At 48.2% G+C, this 21122-nt stretch overlaps 1 long non-coding RNA gene across 4 annotated transcripts in view; it reads left to right on the forward strand.

Annotated features, from left to right (window-relative positions):
• Positions 1 to 21122, forward strand: part of LOC110365259 (uncharacterized) — a 32369-nt gene that overhangs the window by 3891 nt on the left and 7356 nt on the right. Inside the window, exons 2-7 of one of the 4 annotated variants that reach the window (XR_010473825.1) lie at positions 1518 to 2741; positions 3820 to 3954; positions 5814 to 5915; positions 13374 to 15977; positions 18645 to 18858; positions 19156 to 20113. This is a non-coding gene — a long non-coding RNA (uncharacterized LOC110365259). Of the gene's footprint in view, positions 1 to 1517; positions 2742 to 3819; positions 3955 to 5813; positions 5916 to 7016; positions 8374 to 13373; positions 15978 to 18644; positions 18859 to 19155; positions 20114 to 21122 lie in introns of those variants that run through there. The other 3 variants (XR_010473822.1, XR_010473823.1, XR_010473824.1) reach the window with 3 other exon arrangements.

Raw genomic sequence — 21122 nt, forward strand, 5'->3', positions numbered from 1 at the left:
TATTTCATTCAATTTTTCCCCACCCAACTCTCCATCCTGTCCAGGTCTCTGGATGGCAGCACAGCTTCCAGTGTCAGCCACTGCTCCTAGTAGCCACCAGCTCTGTTCTGTGGTACAGAATCTTCATAGAATCCTACAAAGGTTTGGGTTGGAAGGGACCATCAAGATCATCCTAAATAGAGATGTTGCAAACAAACTGTGGCCCAGCCGCTGAGTAGAGTTTAATCCACTCAATACATAAAGGACCTTCCGTAATGCGCCAGTTTGATTTTCACAAATATTTTCTGCATTAATGATGGAGTGGGTAAATGCGCCTCGTTTTCCTAGATAACACCCCTCTGGGGTTCCACAGGGACCAGGGTGGATCTGGCATGTGAGCTGAAGAAATCCCAGTTTAACGCTGGGAAACATGGCCCCCCTAGCTCCTCGGGGATCCCTGCTGCTCTGGAAAGCTCTGCCCAAAGCACTCAGCTCTTGCCGAGTCTTCCGCTGGATTTTTGTTTATTTTAAATTTCTTTTTAAACATCTGAAACCAACAAACTTAAAAAAAATGCTCTAACTCTATCAACTTGAGTTAATCCCTTCAAATAAAATAATAAAGAAATTAATTCCTCCAGGCTGCTAACCTGCATTTCAAGAATTTAGTCTGAAATGGATTCAAATGACTGAAATTCTAAACCCTCAAAAAATGGAGTTTAATTGAAAAGAGCCAATGTTGTTTCCTTTTCTCCTGTGGGACTTGCAGCTGTTGATGGCACCTGATTCACCTCAAATTTAAAATGGTTCGTATGGAACGTGCCTGTGTGTGTAAATCCACATTTTGCTCAGTATTTTAGCAGAACAGGCGTTGCAGATGAGGATGGGGAAGGAGAACAACCCTGAACACCCAGAGGATGTTGATGTTTGTTTCCACACCGTTGCAGAACATTCAGTGGCTGTTGTCCCTGAAGAGCTTTGTTACCTGTCTCATCACCCTGGAAAAATCTGTGGGGTATTAAATAGAGAATAATCAGTCCCGCTGTCAGTGAATAACCCTCTAGGAAAGAGACGCAGTAGAAGAGTTATGCTTGTCTTAGCAGGTGTTGCTTGTTGATATCATCTCAAATTCGGGGGTTATTGTGTTTGAAGAGCTTTTTCTGGAACTGTTCAGATATGGGGTAAATGCATGGAACATGATTTAGCTTTAAAAGATCTGTCTCTGTAACAGTGCGCATCTCTAAAAATATGTATTTCACCTTACAGCCAGCTGGATGGATGTCTTGCTGTACCGTACATCTTGAAAGCAATGCTGAATTCACACCCTGGCCCCAACATGAATTGATGTTCAGGGCCAGTTTGCTGGAGAGCAAAGCAATGCTCAGCACTGGGTGCAGAGCCAGAGTCCCCGTTGTGCTGCTGGGGGCACTGGCGTTACCCTCCGTGTTTGACTAGGAGTGAATGGGACTGGTTTGGTTTGGTTTTCTTCCAGACCGGTTGTACGTCGCCTCATTACAAACTGCTGTCCTTTCCTCCTCCAGGGACAGGACCAGCAAAATGAGCCCTTCCTCTGGTCGGGGCTTCAAACAGCTTCCACCTGCGGGGAACGTGTGAGAGAAAACACTGGGAACGGAGAAAAGGCACAAAAAAAGGGAGGAGAAAAGCAGCACTGCAAGGAAGCCAGAGCCAAACTTCAAGTGGCGGATTGTTTCTCACCCAGGCTCTAATTAGGAAGCCTCATTTGGGAGCGTGAAGCTGTCGGGCTGCCAAATGTCAGCGTGTTTGTAGGAGATCAGGCGAGTCTTTGCTGGCAGCACCCAGGGTTTGGTGCCACTGGCCTCCCCCGAGGCACAGGGGAGGGCTTTTCTGAAATCACCCCGTTTCCCTGGGCTCTGGGCTCTTCCCGAGCAGAAAGGGTTAACACAGCGTGCAGAATGTGACTCAGGTTCCCAGGGAAATCCCCAGCTTATCTGATGGAGCCTGTTAGTCTGCTAATTGAATCAGCTCCTATTAAAAGTGCAATGTTTTTTAATGACTGCTAACAAAGGGCCAGATTCTGATCTGATTTTGTTTTTTTGCTGGGGGATCGTTTTTGCTGATGGTGCCCAAAGCGCTGGGGCTTTCTTGGGGCAAGTGAGGTCCCAGCTGGGCACAGACTTTCATGAGGCTTCACCGAGGGTGATAATGGGCAGAAAGCTTTTGCTGGGGGTCTGTAGGATGGGGAGAAGGCGGCAGTGCTGCCAGCAGAGCAGTTTGTTGGGAGACGACCAAGGACTCCACGTAACATAATTGCTGCAAATATCTCATACGTCATCCAAGCCCTGCTCTGAGTAATTAACTTTCCCAGTGTTGAAATCAGGTTGATTTGTTGGTTCTGAATATGAGATGTTGTCTGCGTCTGCATAGGAAAAATGCTGTGTGTGTGCCTCTGCATATGCACATTCAAACCTTAATTTTAATTAAAATGATGTGCATTATACCAGTATCTCTTGTTCTCTATGGTAATTGACTTTGAGAAGGTATTTGCCTAGTAGGAAAAGAAAGAAAGATACTCGGTTAGCATTTAAAGTGAACTTAGCTGGGTTCCAGGGACTCGGGAAGGAGAGGACAGCAAGTGTGACCCCAGCCCAGCCTGAGACGCGGCACCCACCGCTCTGGTCAGCCTGAACGTCCCTCCTTTGTTTTAACACCATCACCCCTTGTCCTGTAGCAACACTCCCGAGCCCGTGTGACGTGAGACCTGGGAAAAGTTTTCTGATATAATGGTGAGGAAACTGGTTTTTGTTGTGTTTTCTTGCTAGCCAGCAGTGAGACGTGGCCACCTTCACCCCCACGTGTCTCCACACCCACTCAGTTCCTCCGTGTCTCCCTTTTGTTTTTCTCCCAGGAAAGTTTCTGTCAAAATGCAGGAGCTTCTTTTAGAAGGTCCCACGTGTCCACACGGACACTGAGCTGCTGCTTTAATAGTTGCATAAGCAATCCATGAGCGGTGTTGTTTTGGGTATTTTTTTTCCCCCACAATGACAATAGTGAAGTGTCAAAAATCTCAAGCTCCTGTTATCAGAGTCTAAGCCTAAACCCCGTTTCTCAGCCTGTTTTCTCTCCCCGCTGCCGAGCTGTCAGGTGCTGTGACACAGCTCCATCACGCCCCAACAAACAGAAGAATGATTTCCAACTGGCAAACACACTGTTTACTTTCCCAAAAAACTGCACTTTCCCATCCGACAGCTGATCAAGGGATCTCTCGCTGCTGTCAGCACGGAGAAGTGTTTAAACACAGGGACTGGAAGTTTAAACATTTTCTCATTATCACAGGATTAAAAAAAAAAGGAAAAAAAATTAAAAAATAATAATAAAAAAATAAAGGCGTTGAGCCTCTCGGCCCACCTGCTGTGCCGGTAATGAAGCGGCGTCACGTGCACAGCCGGCGAGAACTTTCATCTGTGCCCCGATGTCACTGCCGAGGTGACACCTGTCACACCTGTCATCTGACCCGCGCCCGCCTTTCATCTGGGCTCCCCAAATGCGGCTCTGCCTCGGGTGGGGGGGTTTTCCTGCCGCCTTTTCCCCCCTTTAAAGAGCATCGCATGCTTGTGCCATTACAGACCAGGGTTTGGAAGTATTGAAGTCCTTGGATTTTTTTCCTGGGGATATGTAATTTGGCCAGCGGACTTGCTCTGGGCTGGAGTAGAACAGAGAATCTTGACCTGGGAAATAAGTTATTTCATTTACTTCAGGATGTTTTTAAAGCAAATATTTAAGTCTGCTGTTAAACTCTTTACATAAAAGAGGATGTTAAGGGATTTCTCCAAAATCTGAGATTTGTTTTTAATTCTTTATTAGGTGGTGAGAAGAAGGTGCTTGGTGACCCTTGAGCACAGTGATCTCCATTGACATGCGCTTCATAAACTCCCACCTGCTTTACCAAGGCATCCTACACCTGCTGGGAGAAAGTCTTCTCTGGAAAAAGAAGGAAAGGTCAGTCCTGCAATTCTCTGCAAACATCTGGGATTTGTTTGGTGAGGCCTTCAGCAGCAAACACCTTGGTGTGAGACGGGCGCACATACATGACGGCAGTGCTGAGCACTCACCAGAGCCTGGGTGGTTATGAGCCCAAACCAGAACATCAGACACGCAGGTGTGCCAGGGATGGGCATCCACACAAGCCACACGTGAGCAGGATGAAGACAAGGGAATCTGAACCTCAGGGCTTTCTCCTGCTCCTCCTCACCCACTCTCAGCACTGTGTCGAGCCTGGAGCTTCCCTGACCCCTTCATGGTCTGATTCAGCCCACTAAACCAAGAACAACTGGCCCAGCAAAAGAGTTCACATAATCACATCCCAGGACGTCAGGGGTTGGAAGGGACCTGGAAAGCTCATCCAGTGCAATCCCCCCATGGAGCAGGAACACCCAGATGAGGTTACACAGGAAGGTGTCCAGGCGGGTTGGAATGTCTGCACAGAAGGAGACTCCACAACCCCCCTGGGCAGCCTGGGCCAGGCTCTGCCACCCTCACCAGGAACAAGTTTCTTCTCAAATTTAAGTGGAACCTCCTGTGTTCCAGTTTGAACCCATTGCCCCTTGTCCTGTCACTGGTTGTCACCAAGAAGAGCCTGGCTCCATCCTCCTGACACTCCCCCTTTCCATATTGATCCCCAGGAATGAGTCCCCCCTCAGTCTCCTCTTGTCCAGCTCCAGAGCCCCAGCTCCCTCAGCCTTTCCTCACACGGGAGATGCTCCACTCCCTTCAGCATCTTGGTGGCTGCGCTGGACTCTCTCCAGCAGTTCCCTGTCCTGCTGGAACTGAGGGGCCACAACTGGACACGATATTCCAGTTCCCGGTTTTCCACCTGGTTAGTGAGTTGAATGAGCTCATCAAGGGCTTAGAGAAGTGCCAGAGAGCAAAAGAGACACCGTGCAGCTTGCAGTGGGGAGGCAAATGGAAGCAGGGCTCTCTTTTGGGAGTTTGGAGGCTGGAGATGTTTCCAACTGATGTTCTGGAAAGTGATTCAGTTCCCATTGTTCGATCCCTCACTTCCCATGCATAATAAATCCTCTCATTTAACGCATTGTGGCCGTTTCGTGGCTCCAAATGAGGAACAGACATGCAACCATACCCATGGCAGTAGAGATCCTGCTTCTTCACTGCCCTTAGTCATGTCCAGGGTGCGGAGGGATCACAGAATCCCCTGTGCCAGCTTGCGCCTCATTTACAGCTGCTCTGAACATGCATGTGATAATCCACTGGTGGAGGGTTATCTTCTAACTGTGCAGCCAACCAGCCACTTTAGAAAAGATTCTTATTTGTACCAATTCTTGAAAGCTTTTGCAATGCAACAGCCAGCACCAGTGTGCTCAAGAACTCTTGTTTTTCTTCTAAAAAGGTTCCAAATGCCCTTCTCTCCACAAACAAACCTGCATGTGGGAAGCTGACACAGAGATATACACTTAAGTAGAGCTCTATAGGGTACTCTGGTCTGATCTTCCCTATACTGCTGTGAGGTCACTGTACTACTGTTCCAGATTCATCACAGAGGAAATGAGAGGCAGAAGGTCCCAAAATAGAGACAAATTTCTGTTTGGTGTTGCCAAGGGAGGTCAGGGATTCACTCTTACTGTGAGAGTGGCTGGTGTTTGGCTGCTGCCCATTTCTCTGGTGTTTCCCCATCGCTCCATGATGGGTTCTGTTCCAGCGCCTCAGTGCTCTGCATTACAATTGCTCAGAGAAGTTCTCCCAGTCATGCCAGTGACGCTGCTCAGATGAATAAGAAGTACTGAAGAAGGTTTGCATGCCTGCTCCTTAATGATTTAACTTTGTCTTCCGTTTCTCCGCAGATCTGCTGTGAGCTTACACTGAGGCTTCTGGTTTCTGATGCCCCAGAGCTGAGAAGAAGCGTCCCAGATAACCGAGCCTAAGCAGACTGGTACACCAACACAGTAAGTTATTTGCTTTCCCACTTCTCCCAGGAAGATTTCAGTGAGACATTTCACAGTAATAGTAGTCGAGAAAGAAGCTCTGATTTCCCCACACCTCCTGATCAGCGCTCGCCTTGGATGAGCTTTCCTTCTCATCGTCTGTCAGCAGCCGTGCGATTGAGGAGATTAAAATGCCCTGGTAACTCGTTAATGAGCCAGGATTCTCGGCAGAGCTGGACCTAAAATGGGCTGTGTTTGGCTGCAGCTTAATTCTTTGCTATCTCCCCTCTGCTCACCAACACCTGCACACATTTGGGACCCAGGGTAAGAAGACCCCCTGAATTCAGCTCTAAGCAACCATTCTGCAATGCACATGTCGAACGCTCTGCTGGTGTGGAACCAGGACGCTGGTAATCCTGTTAGCAACGGCAGAAGCTCCCTCTAGGAAATGATAACAAATAGTCTTAAACAGTTCCTTTTGTTGACAACTTTATCCAAGAAACCATCTTCCCTGGAGACTTCACTCAACTTTTGAATAATCCCCACCTTCCCTCAGGAGCTCTTTTGTCAAAGGAGATTGTAGGCGAACCCCAGGAATGACAGGTCTCTGTGAGCCTTGGACCAGCCTCCGCATTCTTTCGATTGTCAGCCCCCATCTGTCCTGTTTGTACATCGATCTTCTGGTCCAGGGATCTCTCTATTAAGTGACACATGGTTGAGTTTATTCTGCAAACCCAGTGTCCAGACTGTGCTGTTGCATCTTCGTTGCCAAGTCAATCGTTCTGACATTGCTTTCTGAAAAACAAAAGGCTGGACATCTGCACAATTTCATTCCCTTCTACTGAAAAGTGATTTTTAAAAATACCACTCCCTCTAAACTCTGCTCTTGTTTTATATTCTCAAACATTTTGCTTCATTTTTCATTTTGTCAATATCAAGAGTTATTTCAAAGATGTAACAGAGGGTAGAATCTTCCCCTGTCGTAAAGGAACTCTTTTAGGATATAAATCCATGGCCTAAGTCCTGAATTGAAAGGAAAAATTAAGCCTAATTCCAAATATTCTGCAGGGCTGGTGTCTTCAGTGACTCTGCTTGTTAACAGTTGGTTTAATCTTCCTGTAGGTTCAGCCACACACCACTAGTCCAGTGGCACATACACACAAGAGGCGCCGCGTTATTTATCCACATTTTGAGCTGCAGCACAAGAGTGGAAGCCAATTCCAGGGCTCCGTATGTTCCTCCTCAGCAGGTGAAGAGTTGGACCAGGGCTGAAAGCGGCCGGAGCGTTGGCACGGAGCATGTGTCACCTGGGATCGCTGCCGGCACCGCCGTGGCCCTTCCTGACGCCAGCAGGAGAACACGGAGGAGCCCGCAGTGCTATTATTGAATTGAAATTGAAATTGAAATTGAAATCGTACCTTGCCACGCTGCTCAGCGCCGTGGATCCCTGACTGTGCCTGGTGCATTGAATTTTTCAGTTTTGTCTGTTTTTCTGACCTGTTCCCTTGTGTACCCATGAAATTCCATTCTTTTGTGTGCCGGCGTGACACTGTTGTGCTTTAGATGCCGATCTGCCTCGGATTGGGTTTGAAAAAGCATCCAAAACGCCCTGCTTCCCGTTGGGAGCCTCCTAAAATGACAACAAAACTACTGTTCCCTTTATAACCTTGCTTGCATGTCTGAGTCCAGATGCCTTTTTTAAAAAATAGAGAATTAATAATATGAACACTTACAGAACGTTTTCCTGTAGCGAAGTGCAGAAGAAAACCTGAGTTGACATTTCACCTTGTTTGGTATGTTTTGTGAGCCGCTTAAAAAAAGGGACACGATCACTTTGAGGCCAGGTTAATATTGAAAAAAAAAATGTTTAGGAATCTTCTACTATTTTCGTGGTTTCGCTGTTCTAAATGATGTATTTGTGAGTTACTCTCAAAATCAGCTGAAGCGGGCCAAATCCATAACAGCCATTTTACGTGATCTTTTGGTCTTCCGTAAGAAAAAGGAGATGAAAAATGTTGGTGCTGAAGAACCATTTTGAGCCACACTATAAACTAATCCCAGATCCTATTGCTCACCGCTCCCTTCCTTCAGTTTTTATTTAGGAAATGATTTCTTTAATCTAGGCACGCTTCTCTAGAAATCCCATCTACAGTTTCTTTTCTCTTTTTCTTTCTCATTTTGGAGCAACCAGCAAAATATTATTTGGTAGAACGAACAGTGGTGGGAATGCAAGCCGCTAATCAAAAGGATTCAGATGGATCTACACACTGCCAGGCTCTCTCCTTCCCACCCAGTGGAGGGGAAAGAAAAGAAAAAAGAGATAGAGCGAAGGCACGGAGCTTCTCTCCTTCAGCAATCGCACACATGCAAAACCTTCCACTCCAGTGACTCCTCATTAACTTACCAAATCTGACAGTCTAATTATCGTAGCTGCTTCACGCTTAGAATAAATAAATACTAAAGTGGGTGTTTAAAGAAATTGAGCGGTGAAATTCAGTCATCTAGACAGTCAATAGAAAGAGAGTTTATTTTAAATTTTTATATTCTTATGCATTTATATCATTTTAGGAAAGATAATGAGATAGTTGTCTTTCAAGGCTAATTGAGTTCCTAGGCTCATGGTTGCTTGCTGTCACAATCTCAAACTCAGCTTTAACTTTTGTGCCTGAGGAATCTGATGGCGACATCCCCGTTTGCTCTTTTCTGTGGGTACCAGAGGAGGCGGGTACCTGTGGGGGCTGTCACAGCAAACACGGCAACTACATCTGCTCAGGTTGGCGTTTAAGAGCGCTAAAGGGAAAGCGAAGTTAGAGAGACCTCAGATATAATGTGCAATTAGAGAAAATAGAGAGAAATGTGTGCTAGCCTTTGATGCGATTGCTTTTGCTGTGGTGGAGAGCGTCACCAGCTCTCCCCCCCAAGCGCGGTTCGGCTCCATGAACAATAAGAGCTTTATGGAGGTTCTCTGGCCTGAGATCAGTGGGAGCCAGAGCATTTGATTAATGTCTGGAGGACTTTGTTTCCACGAGTCATGTGGGCCAAACTCTGTGTGTTCACAAGAGCGTGAACTGGGCAGTGAGCAAAGGCCATGTGTGCTGCCATCCAGGGACCTGGACAGGCTGCAGAGCTGGGCAGGGAAAAATTGAATGAAATATAACAAGGGCAAGTGTAAAGTCTGTCATCTGGGCAGGAACAACCCCAGGTTCCAGTATAAGTTGGAGCTTGACCTATTAGAGAGCAGTGTAGGGGAAAGGGACCTGGGGGTCCTGGGGACAGCAGGATGACCAAGAGCCAGCACTGGGCCCTTGTGGCCAGGAAGGCCAATGGTACCCGGGGTGGATTAGAAGGGGGTGGTCAGTAGGTCAGAGAGGTTCTCCTGCCCCTCTGCTCTGCCCTGGGGAGACCATACCTGGAATATTGTGTCCAGTTGTGGCCCCTCAGTTCCAGCAGGACAGGGAACTGCTGGAGAGAGTCCAGCGCAGCCACCAAGATGCTGAAGGGAGTGGAGCATCTCCCGTGTGAGGAAAGGCTGAGGGAGCTGGGGCTCTGGAGCTGGACAAGAGGAGACTGACGGGGGACTCATTCATGGGGATAAATATGGAAAGGGGGAGTGTCAGGAGGATGGAGCCAGGCTCTTCTGGGTGACAACCAGTGACAGGACGAGGGGCAATGGGTGCAAACTGGAACACAGGAGGTTCCACTTAAATGTGAGAAGAAACTTGTTCCTGGTGAGGGTGGCAGAGCCTGGCCCAGGCTGCCCAGGGAGGTTGTGGAGTCTCCTTCTGTGCAGACATTCCAACCCGCCTGGACACCTTCCTGTGTAACCTCATCTGGGTGTTCCTGCTCCATGGGGGGATTGCACTGGATGAGCTCTTGAGGTCCCTTCCAAACCCCGACATTCTGGGATTCTGTGAAACCTTCCTCCTTCCACATCCTCCTCCTCAGCCAGGCCAGGACCCCACAGCACCAGGCAGAGCTCCTGCAGGGCAGCGTCTCCAGAGGTTGTGCCCTTGGCAGCATCTGCTGTGACCCTGGAGTGGCTCTCTCCTAGAGGGTAGGCTTACTGACACCGTGTCAAACCTCTGTGTCCCATCAGTATTGACACACCAGACCTTCCACCACAGAGAACGTCAGGCCAGGTGAAGGGAGGGGCATTTTACCTGAGTAAAGTTTTGCTTTGTCACCTCACAGAAAAGATTGTGTCTGGTTCAGGAGTGACTGCCAGTTTGCTGCTCAACCCCAGCTTTGGTTTATTCCCTTATTAAGACACATTATAAACCAGATTCATACACCTGTTGGGAACTTTACTTTCTAGGTTCTGTGTCTGATTTGCAGGGAATGAAACAGCCTCAAGTTGCACCATGGGAGGTTAAAGTTGTATCTTGAAACAATTTCTTCCCCAAAGGGCTGTGGGGCACTGGAACAGGCTGCCCAGGGCAGTGCTGGAGTCACCATCCCTGGAGGGTTGGACAGATGGAGATGAGGTTCTCAGGACACGGGGCAGTGCCGGGGGTGGGTTATGGTTGGACTCGATGAGCTTGAGGGGCTTTTCCAACCAAAATGATTCTGTGATTCCATATCTATTTGCTGTATACAGAGGTGGCAAAGCACAGAGGTAAAGAAACTAAGTGACTATATAAACCCTTGAGCTCTATAGAAGAATGTAGGGAAAGCAGCCAACCCAACCAAGGTGTCCCTGAAAGCCGGTTCTTCTTTACACATGCCCTGTGAGAACATCCACCAGCAACCCTTGTCCCTGGGTTGCTCTTCTGGCATTTTGTACTAACCCCAAATCCCACTGCTTGCCCTCCCCGCTTGCCAGCCTGCACTAAGCATTTGAGGGAAAATAGACCCGATCTCTAACTAAGAATAATAAGCCGCAGTTGTTGCTGTGTCTGAGCCGTTTGAGAACAGAGCCAGACACCTTCCCAGGAGGCCCTTTGCACTGCAGGACTGACACCCAGTTGGGAGCACAGCTCTCGCTCTCTTGATTCAAGGATCTCCTCTTTCTTCCTGGAGTGATTAATTGGACAGAAAACATTCTGCTTTAGCAGGTGCCAAAGGGTTAGACTGAAGTTCTGTCAGAGCTGCTGTAGTGTGGGGCTGCGCTGCACAAAGATAATTGTCTTGGGATTGGCTCGGGACAGAAAATAACAACGAATGCTCCCATTTCATGAGAAGTCATCACTTTTACCCCTCGCTGGCCACGGTGGAAGGCAACCAGAAGATCCCATGCTCCTCTCCCTCACTGCCATAGCCAGAGATGCTGGTGGTGCAGATAAGAATTAAGGTCACCAAGACCATTAGTGGGATTTGAACCCAGGCTTTGGGAATCCCTTCCTGCACTAGAATCACAGAATAATTTGGGTTGAAGGGACCTTCCCAGCTCCCCCAGTGCCACCCCTGCCACGAGCAGGGACATCTTCACCAGCTCAGGTTGCTCAGAGCCCCGTCCAGCCTGGCCTGGGATGTCTCCAGGGATGGTTCATCCACCACCTCTCTGGGTACCTGGGCCAGGTTCTCACCACCCTCAGGGCCAACAGTTCCTTCCTCACATCCAGCCTCAGTCTCTCTCCTTTAGTTTAAAACCATCAGCCCTTATCCCCCTGTTGCCCTCTGCAGCACCAAAGAGCCCCTTGCTGCCTCTCCACATCAGTTATACGTTTAAATTCCAAAATAGTGCTGTGCCAAAACAACACGAGAGAACAAATACTTTACACGATTATGGCAACAGAGTTGGCTACATGGGAAATTATTCAGAGTTGCCTAATTTTTACAGGCTTGATGAGTCACTCGTGAATATGGCCTTGCAGGATCGTACTGTACTTGTTTCATGGGTTTTTTGGTACGTGTTTGATTCTGTTCCCGACACGTCAGTTGCTATGATAACGCCATCCACGAGGTGCTTCTGCCTGCAATTTTGGGGCTGATTGCGATGGGATGGTGCATGAAGCGGGTGCAAGGAATCCGTCCCCTCCGCGCAGCGTGTCGGAGGGACCGACACCCACCGCCAGTCTGTTTTCTCATTCCCTCTGTCTCCCTGGCTCTCTCCCTTGCTCTTGCACTGCCTGTCTCTGTACCTGTTTTTTTCCACACTCTCTCTCTCTTCTCTTGGCACCGACACTTTCATCTTCTCCCTTGGGGATTGGAGATGTCACTGCGGGAAGTGCTTGTCCGCCTCTCCGGCAGCAGCAGAGCCCTGTGGCTTTGACAAACCTCATTTAATTGGGAGGAAGCCAGGAGGGTTTGAAAGAACTGAAACATCCACGAAACTCCTTTTATCAGGCATAATTTAAACTCTGCATGGAAAAAACCCTATATGTATAAAGAAAAGTCAACTTCCCTCCTGCTGTGCCCGCTCCCCTCCTCCCCCCCCGGCACAGGCAGGCTCCTGCGAGATTCCGTCTTTTCATTTTTCTGAAAGTGTCAAAGCAGATTTGTGCTCTGTGGCTGGGTGAACAGAAAAGGAATGCAGATGTCTCTCGCACCTTCTGAAGGGCGGCGGGTCGCTCGCCCGTGCCTTCGCTTGGGACGTGTCGCGGGAGCCACAAATTAAGTTTTCAAGTGGCTTGACAACACGAGTCCAAGAAGGCTTCTTCTTAATTGCCCCATCTTCACAAAAAATAATAAAAAACCACCAAAATAACTGATGTAGTGGATGCCCAGGAGGCAACAGGGAATGTGAGGGTGCTCTGAGCTCCTGCCCGAGCGGACGGAGCTTTTCCTGGCAAAGAGCTTGAGAGGCCCATATTTTTGTCAGCCCAGGGCAGGAGAGACAGATCCCTGTGCTTAATTGAAGGGAGCGAGGGAAGGAGAAAATAAAGCAGGTAGAACTGGGGTAGAACTGGTGCGAGGAGCAGCTGTTCATCAAAAATGAGCAGGAGGAGCCGGGTGAACCCACCCTGGCTACGCAGCTTTCCAGGACATTCACCTTTTACATGTGAGTTTGATGACATTGGAGGGTACGCACCCAGGATGGCAGCTCAGACTCTTGTTTCCAGAGGAATTTTGAAAGTAAGTTGTTATTTTCTAAAAAGGAGGTTGTAAGTAAAAGGGAAGGTGCTCCTAGGAAGACTATATTTTACGTGTTTTAATTGGAATATCAGAGGTTGGTGTCACTGCTTTCCAGTGACAATGCAAGTGCGCAAAGTAACCTGACCGGCCCACTGGGCAGACCAGAGGTCAAAACTGAAAAAACTAAGAGAATACCTTTTTGGCTGTTCCTACTGTTGTGCCAGCGGTGCAGCTGGTTGTAAAATGTGTCAGGGATTCACAGAGATGAATCTGTTCCTCGGGACGAGTGCTTAAAATAGCTGCCATACACACATGCTCCATGCCCAGCAAACACCAGTGCCCTGTGAGCATGCAGCTGGGGGCGAGGAAGCGGCAGGGAGAAAACAAACCGACGAGGAAACAAATAACAACAGTCATTTCGTTTTACAGCTTCTGCTTTGTTTGTTTGTCCTGCTTGTGTTTCAGCATCAGGAAGCCCATCTGAGCACGGCCTGTTGCGCTTCAACCCCCGCGACACCGGGGTCCCCTGCGCTCCCCCCCTTGCACATTCGACATGCTGAGAAAAAATCGAACAGCAAGAGATGTGCTGAGAAACAGATTCAGCCTGGAGGGGAGAAGCTCTGGGGAGAGCTTATTGCACTTTTCCATGCTTAAAAGGGGCCCATAGGAAAGATGGGGACAGACTTTTGAGCAGAGCCTGTTGCAATAGGACAAGGGGTGATGGTTTAAACTAAAGGAGGGAGATTCAGGCCGGGCATGAGGAAGACGCGTGTGTGTGAGCACACACGTTTACTTGAAAAATACTCCCCTCTCTTAGCACGCTTCGAGGTTTGTAACCAGGGCCCTGGTCGCACAGCTGTTGGCCACTGAAGAATGTGAATTTTCGCCTCCTAACTCACCACAAGATGGTCCCATTGTCTCCTGAAAATGCTGTCCCAACACAGATTCCTTAGCGCGGTTGAGCAACGTTCCTCCAGCCTGTTTCCAGGAATGAAAACTGGGGCAGCAGAAAGTCAGTCTGCGGGCTGGGCAAGAGGGCCTGGGAAAGCACCGCTTTCTGAATTGAAAAAACACCAAATAAAGGGCAAAAAGCTGCTCGTAATGTCCTTGAATCACAGCTTATCTGCGAGTAATCGCTACTCCTCTGAGAATAATAAACCCACTGTGCCTACCTCTGCTGCCATCTCTCACCAGCGGCTGCCTGGCTGCCGTTAGATGTGCCTGTTCCTGCAGAGCCACCCTGCTCTTCCCAGCTTGCCAAAAGAGCTCATTTCAACTTAAAAGATTGCATAAAGAAACAAATAAACCCAGAGGCGGTTCTGACACTGCTGTTATAGGCGGCTCGCCCATCACACGCGACTCGGAGTCTCTGAGGCCTCCTGGAAGCAACTGGCTCTCAAAAGTGTAATATCCAATCACAGGATTAAATGAAAATCAAGCCAAAACCTATTCTTTGAGCCCTTACAAAAAAAAAAAAAGCGTGCTCGGAATTTCAAAGGGCCCTATAGGATCTGTCATCTCAGTATTTATAAATATACATTACTCCTATAGGACTTGAGCACCAGCACTGATGTCAATAAGGCCGTTCCCGTTGTGTAACCCTTTCCTTTCATACGTCTGTGAGTATTGTCACTTCTGTTATGGCACAAATCTTCGCCTTGGCTTCGTTAAAACCAGGATCAGCCCCTAGAGCTGGTCTGAATCCCCAGCAATTGATCCTTTCCAAGCGGAACAGAAGAAAAATACAATTTTCGAAATGGTTTGGAAAGGCATAAGAGTTTTTTATATGAGGTAGAATTTTTTTACCTCTTTGCAGAACTGGCCAAAAACTTTCAGATATTGTAACTTTCTGCCAGAAAATTTTGATTTGTGAGATGGAAACATTCCATGACAATATATCCATTTCCTTTAGTATTTAATAAAACGTCAAGATGGCTTAAATATTGCACTTTACTGAAACAGTTTAATATGAATATTCTTTAGTGAGTTTACCATAAAAGTTAAAAAATGCACATTCAGATAATAATAGCAGGGCAAAAAGTTGGATGGTAAGTGGAAGATATGGGGAAGAAAACAGTGTGCCTCTGCTCAGGGGTTTAATGCAGTTAACTAATCCACTTTAAATCAGTTCAGATTAATGTCCTGAGTGACCCCATGTAGACAAACCCCATTGTGTCGAGCAGGGGAAGGACAGAGCAGTAAATGTTTTCCCTACTGTAAGATTAGGACCAATCTAAAATTGTAAACAGCCGCTCCTTAAAGGGAAGAGACAAAGGATATTTGGATATCACTCCAAAACATGGACGAACTATTGATTTAATTGTCTTACAATGACGATGGAGACATAAAATGACGGGATTGCATTGGGCTGATTGGCTTTTTGAACAAGAGAGCAGATCTGAGAGGCAGCGCTTGGGTTTGTTATTTTCTATCGTATGCAGAGCAGCGTGTGCGCTAATGAGGAAATACCTTCCTAGTGAAAACCCAGGTGGAAGTGGCTAATGAACTGCTAATGAGGCAAGCCAGCCAGAGGACAGAAGTTAAACTTTGCTAATTGCTGAAGAGACAGAAGGAGGATGCCAAGTGCTGCTGGGTGAAGGCGCTCAGGCTTGCGGGCTCGCAGAGAAAATTTCTCTCATTAGTGAAGTGTCTGTGGCTGCAGGACAGAGGCAGAGCTCTGTCTGTCTGTCTGTCTGTCTGGCAGTGGGAAGATGCCGTCTGAGCGCAGATGGATCCGGAGATTCCCAATGTGTCCAATACCGGGCATCAGGTACAGCGCTGCTCTCAAAGCCACACGGGGTTCATGACAACTATAAACACTTCATGATTTTACCAGTCATTTTCCAACCATCCCATTTGTTAAATGAAGCCTCAGCATAAAAAGTGAGATTATTTTTTTAAAAAAAAAGCAGATTTCATCCTCACTTGGGGCTTGTGTCTCAGCGCCTGCTGCTTGTTGGTTCCATCTGCTGGTGACATTTTAGAAACGCAACGGAGACCAGAAATTTCTGGAGCAGAAGTTGACTCTGCAATGCTTCTAAATCTCACTCAGCACAGCGAAGCCTGCAGGTATGTGGAAAACTAGGCTTAGTTTCCAAGTCATTGCTGCATCTGAAAATATCCTGCTGTAAATGGGTGGGATGGTGCTGCCTGCAGTAGAAAACGGCCTTCTTCAGCCTGGGCTTAGGTAAACCAGGGAATAAAGCTCGCTTATAGTGAGCTCATCATGTTGCAATCAAATGAGCCCTATTCCCTCTCTTTGGAATCCAAATGTCAAAAAAAGGAACCAAAAACCCACTCCGTGTGTTGGGCACTCCCTCCAGTATTCCCAGTTTGGCAGAAGCACTTGTTTAATGTCCCGGGCTGTGATTCCTAATCCTCTCCTGCCCTTGACCCCTGCTGTCTGGATTCAAACTTGTAACCATTAATGGGGCTGGATCAAAACACTGGCCTTCTGGTGTCACCGACGGCGTTTAGAGGGGATTTAAACTCCCGGCTTTTCAGTGTGCTGAAATGAACACAGCAGTAGATTAATGCCAGGATTTGAGCTCACACAGCGTGAGAGCTTTCAAAAATAGTGTTAACAGAGCTGCAACTGCCGCTTTCAGGGGAGGCAAAATGAGGGGAACAGAAGGAATGAACAAACACGGGGCAGAGCCGTGTGGCTGTGGGCCCGGGAGCCGGGAGAGGGGCTGGGATGTGGGGCAGGAGCTTGCCCGACCCGTCAGGAGCCGCTTGAGCAGCTGGGGCTGGGGCAAAACCCTGGGCTGTGGGGAATTTGCCACCCGAGAGAGGGGAGATGGGGCTGGCCCTGGGGTCAGGCACAGCCTGGGGCTTTGGCAAAATGCAGGCAATGGGCACGAGGTGCCTTGCTGAACGTCTTTGTGCAGGAAGGCAGAGGGGCACGGGGTGGGCAAATCATAGAATCACAGAATCGTTTTGGTTGGAAGGGACCCTCAAGATATTGAGTCCACCCCTGGCATTACCCCATGTCCCTGGGAACCTCATCTCCGTCTGCCCAACCCTCCAGGGATGGTGACTCCAGCACTGCCCTGGGCATCCTGTTCCAATGCCCCACAGCCCTTTGGGGAAGAAATTGTTCCCAAGGTCCACCCCAGTCCGTGCTGCCCCCTCCTTTCGGTCATTGCAGAGATGTTCATGCACATCCCGTCCATGCCATTGCCTGTGGAGGGGCCTGGGAAACTGCTCCCAGACCCCTAGCCCACCCCACATCTCTGCAGCAGCGTGTGCTTGAGCCCACAGGAGTGATAGGAAAACATGTAAAAGCTTCTTCCAGCTTTCATTTCAAAGATTCCCACCAACCCACCTGGCCCAGGAGCCCTTCCAGTAACCATCCCAGTATGGGCTGAGCCTGCGCTGCCGAATCCAGTGGAAGTTTTGCCATCAGCATCAAGGAGAATAGGATCACACCTCAGTGCTTTGTTTTGCCAGTGTTTATTCCTTGCCTCAGGCAGGAAAATGTTTGTTTATTTGCTGCCTGTGCTCCCTGCAAACATCAATGGGACTCGCTAAAAGCATTCAAGCCATCAGATTTGGGAAAGCTGCTCCAAAGTTTGTTTGCTTTCTCTGAATCATCCCCGGTGCTCAGATTCGCAGGACTGGGCTGGAAATAACCTCAAGAGAGGTTTTCTCCGGCAGACTCTGCAGGTGTGCTCCAGAGAAATGCCAGCAGCAGGTGAATGGCAAACAGCTGGGAACAAAGAGACTCATTTGCTTTCTTACCAGCAGCCCCACCAAAAACTGGCTTGATTTAGTTCATGACCAGGGCAAACCATCTGGACTCATGTCACTAAGCCTGTTCTATCCAGACTGGTTTGTAGAATGAGGTGTGAGGTTCTGCCACAGCCAAAGGCAGCAGCACCCTGGGATCCCCGCACGGGTCAGCCCTGGCCCCCTTGGGGAAACTTGCTATGGAGCCTCAGAGCAACTCAGTCTTGAAAACTGCTGACAGTGACCGGACTTGTCCTTACTGGAGCTATAGCCTGTCCCGCTATATAGCATGGTGTCGAGAGTTTTGATTGCAGGGTGACAATAAAACACTGGCAGATCTATCGTTAATGTCCTCTTCCCCCGCTTCCTCCTTCCCACCAAGGACAGGTGATTGGGAGGGAAAGAAGGACAGAGAGAAGAGAGTTGGAAAAATTAAAAATGTTTTACTAATGCTACTAATAAGAATAGAGAAAATAATACAAACTATACAAAACCAATCTTGAAAGTCCCAGCAACTGCAGAGCTGGCACCTGAAGTCCTGGACTGGACTCTGCAGCCAACCGGAGCTGGATTCAGCCTGTTACTAGGCCTCAGTTTGCAGGAACGACTGGCAAGGTCCTCTCCTAATGTCGGTCATAAGGAAAAGGGACGAGATCCTCGTGATCTCCCACTTTTATAGGAAGTATTCACGTGAATGGGATGGGATATTCAGTTGATCAGTTCTTGGTCACCTGTTTCTCGGTGTCCCTCTCACGAGATGTCCATCCATGCTTATCAATAACTTCACATTCTGTTGCTGTGTTTACCAAAACATGTATCTGGTTCTCCAGGAAAATGCAGCTGATATGAAGCTTTAGCTGACAGGCAAATTCACTAAAAGAGAAACTTGTTTTTAACAAAACCGGGACACATGGGAATACCTAATCATTATTGTGGAGGGGTTTTGGCCTTGTATGAGGAGATGACCGGCATAACAAAAATGTCTTTGTGATGGGTTTGTCTCAGGAACAAGCACTTCTTTCCTTCCCAACTCGAACACTACCCAGCCAAGTGTTCAACAACCGGAGAAGAAAGTGCTTCCTCCAGCAGGCTGCTCTGCGCCTCCCTCTCCAAACTAAACTTGCTGTGGACGGCGACACATTCCCATTTCACGCTGGCTTGATTAATGTGTCTCAGCTAATTGTCTGGAGGATTCCCGCCCTTTGGACTGCGAGACCAGGTTATTGTTCAGCCCATCGCGGCTGCCATGTGAAAACGGGGGCTGGTTAGTGTTCATGCACCGGAATCAAAGGAGGGGCATCTTGGACCGGGTCACAGAGCAACACCCACTTCTTTGAAAAGATGTTACTATGCTCTACTAAACCTGTAAACCTCTTGCTCAAAGCCCGTCTTCTCCCCCTGCTCTTTTTCTTCCCTCTCAGATAGACAGACCAGGGAGGGAGAATGGCTGGATTGCAGATGGGTGCATTTCACATCCGAGGTTTTTTAATATTTCACTTTTATATTTCGCTTACAGAACGATCCTGCTGAGAGGCTGAGAATCAGTGCTCATCATTCCCCCCTCACCGACGCTTGAATACATTTTCCCGAGAGAAAACATTAAACAAAAAAGTGAAAGAGAGGAAGGGAGAGAGGGGGGGAGCGGGAGAGTGACTGAGCTGGCTTTTCAAAGCGCACTTCTCAACCTGCCCACATCAAAATAAGAGACAACTGGCCCTTTGAAGTCCAGGACACAGACTTCTCTACCAGCCCATGTGGAAATAAAAGAACCCAGCTTTATAAATCACACGGATGTCTCACCTTACCCACATCAAAATCAGGGACAGTGACCTTTAAAACTGAGGTTTAAGGCCCCCCCCCCCAAACCAATCTCCACGAAAATAAGGAGAGTTCAGATAGACTGTGTCTCCAGGTACCTGTCGGCTTCTCCAGTCTGAACCAGGACACGTCAGCCCCTTGCACCGAGTGGGGATAAACCCCGTTGTCATCACATATCTTCCATCAGGGACATTGCTCAGGGAGGCGACTTCGTACCCTGGGCCAGTTCAGCCTTATTGTGGGTCCGTATTTAAGAAGAGTTCCCAGCACGTGATGTGCTACTATACATCAGTACTGCTAACTCCAGGCATATGAAACTTACCATCCAGATGACCCACAAAATGATCGGATTTCCTTAAAAAATTGTGACATTTTAACGTGAAAAATGTCAGGGTTTTTTTTCATTCGCCTTCTCTTCTCCAACATCCGATTTGTCCCATGTTTGTGACACTTTGCATTTCCTTCAAATGAAAGCTGGGGTCTACAGCGTGGGGAACTTGGTCCCACAGAAACTTGCGAGAACATTGCAAGAAACCAGACATTGGGGCAGCTCAGCACAGCCCCTCTCTTTGGGGTGGAATTTCAGAAAATGGTGATTGGTGCGCGCTTGTCCTTTGCTACGGAAGGGTTCCAGCAAAGGCTGAAATATCACTGAGGTGAGGTGTGAAAGCATCCAGGGCATCAAGCACTGAATGCCATATGAACATGGATTTATAGCTACCTTTTCTGAGTCATTTATTTACAAAAGATGCGATTCCAACCCATGAATTTGCATCTGTTTTTGAATTTCCAAAATGGGGCAGGTGATCCTCTCCTCTCCCTCTCCCTCTCCCTCTCCCTCTCCCTCTCCCTCTCCCTCTCCCTCTCCCTCTCCCTCTCCCTCTCCCCCTTCCCTTTCCCTTTCCCCTTCCCCTTCCCCTTCCCCTTCCCCTTCCCCTTCCCCTTCCCCTTCCCCTTCCCCTTCCCCTTCCCCTTCCCTCCCCATCTTTTCTTCTCGTTTACTTTTTTCCCCTTGGACCTTTAATAAGACCCCTTGTCAAATCAGATGACCAGTGATATTTATTTAATGGAAATTAATTATACTCTGGGGATTGTTTTCCGTGTTGTGTATCCACCCTAATCCCAGCTGTTACTTGTGGGTCTGCAGCACCAGACAGAGCAAAACAGCCTCTGCCGGGCTGCCCAAGCAGGCACTTTCCCAAACAAACAACTGCGATTCTATATATCTATACGGTGTTTGACCAACAGCCCTCCGTGGGGTGACATGTGGGGTGACACAGACTGTGCACACACATGCAGAGGGTCACTAAACCAGCGCCGGGGGCTCCGGTGTTAGTACGTGAAAGGAACTGACTGTTAGAAAACAGTAGGAATGCCTGTTCTGAACCTCACGCTCGACAAAAACATCTCCAGTTTGGCATCGAAAACCTCTAAGGAACTTTGAAATCCTGGCCTAACACAGAGCCTCATTCCAGGCTGTATAATAACATAAAACCTCCTGTGAAAGGCACTAATTATTTCATGGCTCTTAAAGCTTCCTCATGATTTTTAAATAAGTTTGGGGGGGGGGTTGCCTTCCATAGCGCAAATCCTATTAATCACGGTATTAGTCATAATACCGGAGAAATGATGATAGGGCTCTAACCCTCCAAGTGCAAAACCCCA

This window comes from Columba livia, chromosome 7 (assembly GCF_036013475.1).
Source record: "Columba livia isolate bColLiv1 breed racing homer chromosome 7, bColLiv1.pat.W.v2, whole genome shotgun sequence".
In the NCBI taxonomy this organism is placed as follows: domain Eukaryota; kingdom Metazoa; phylum Chordata; class Aves; order Columbiformes; family Columbidae; genus Columba; species Columba livia.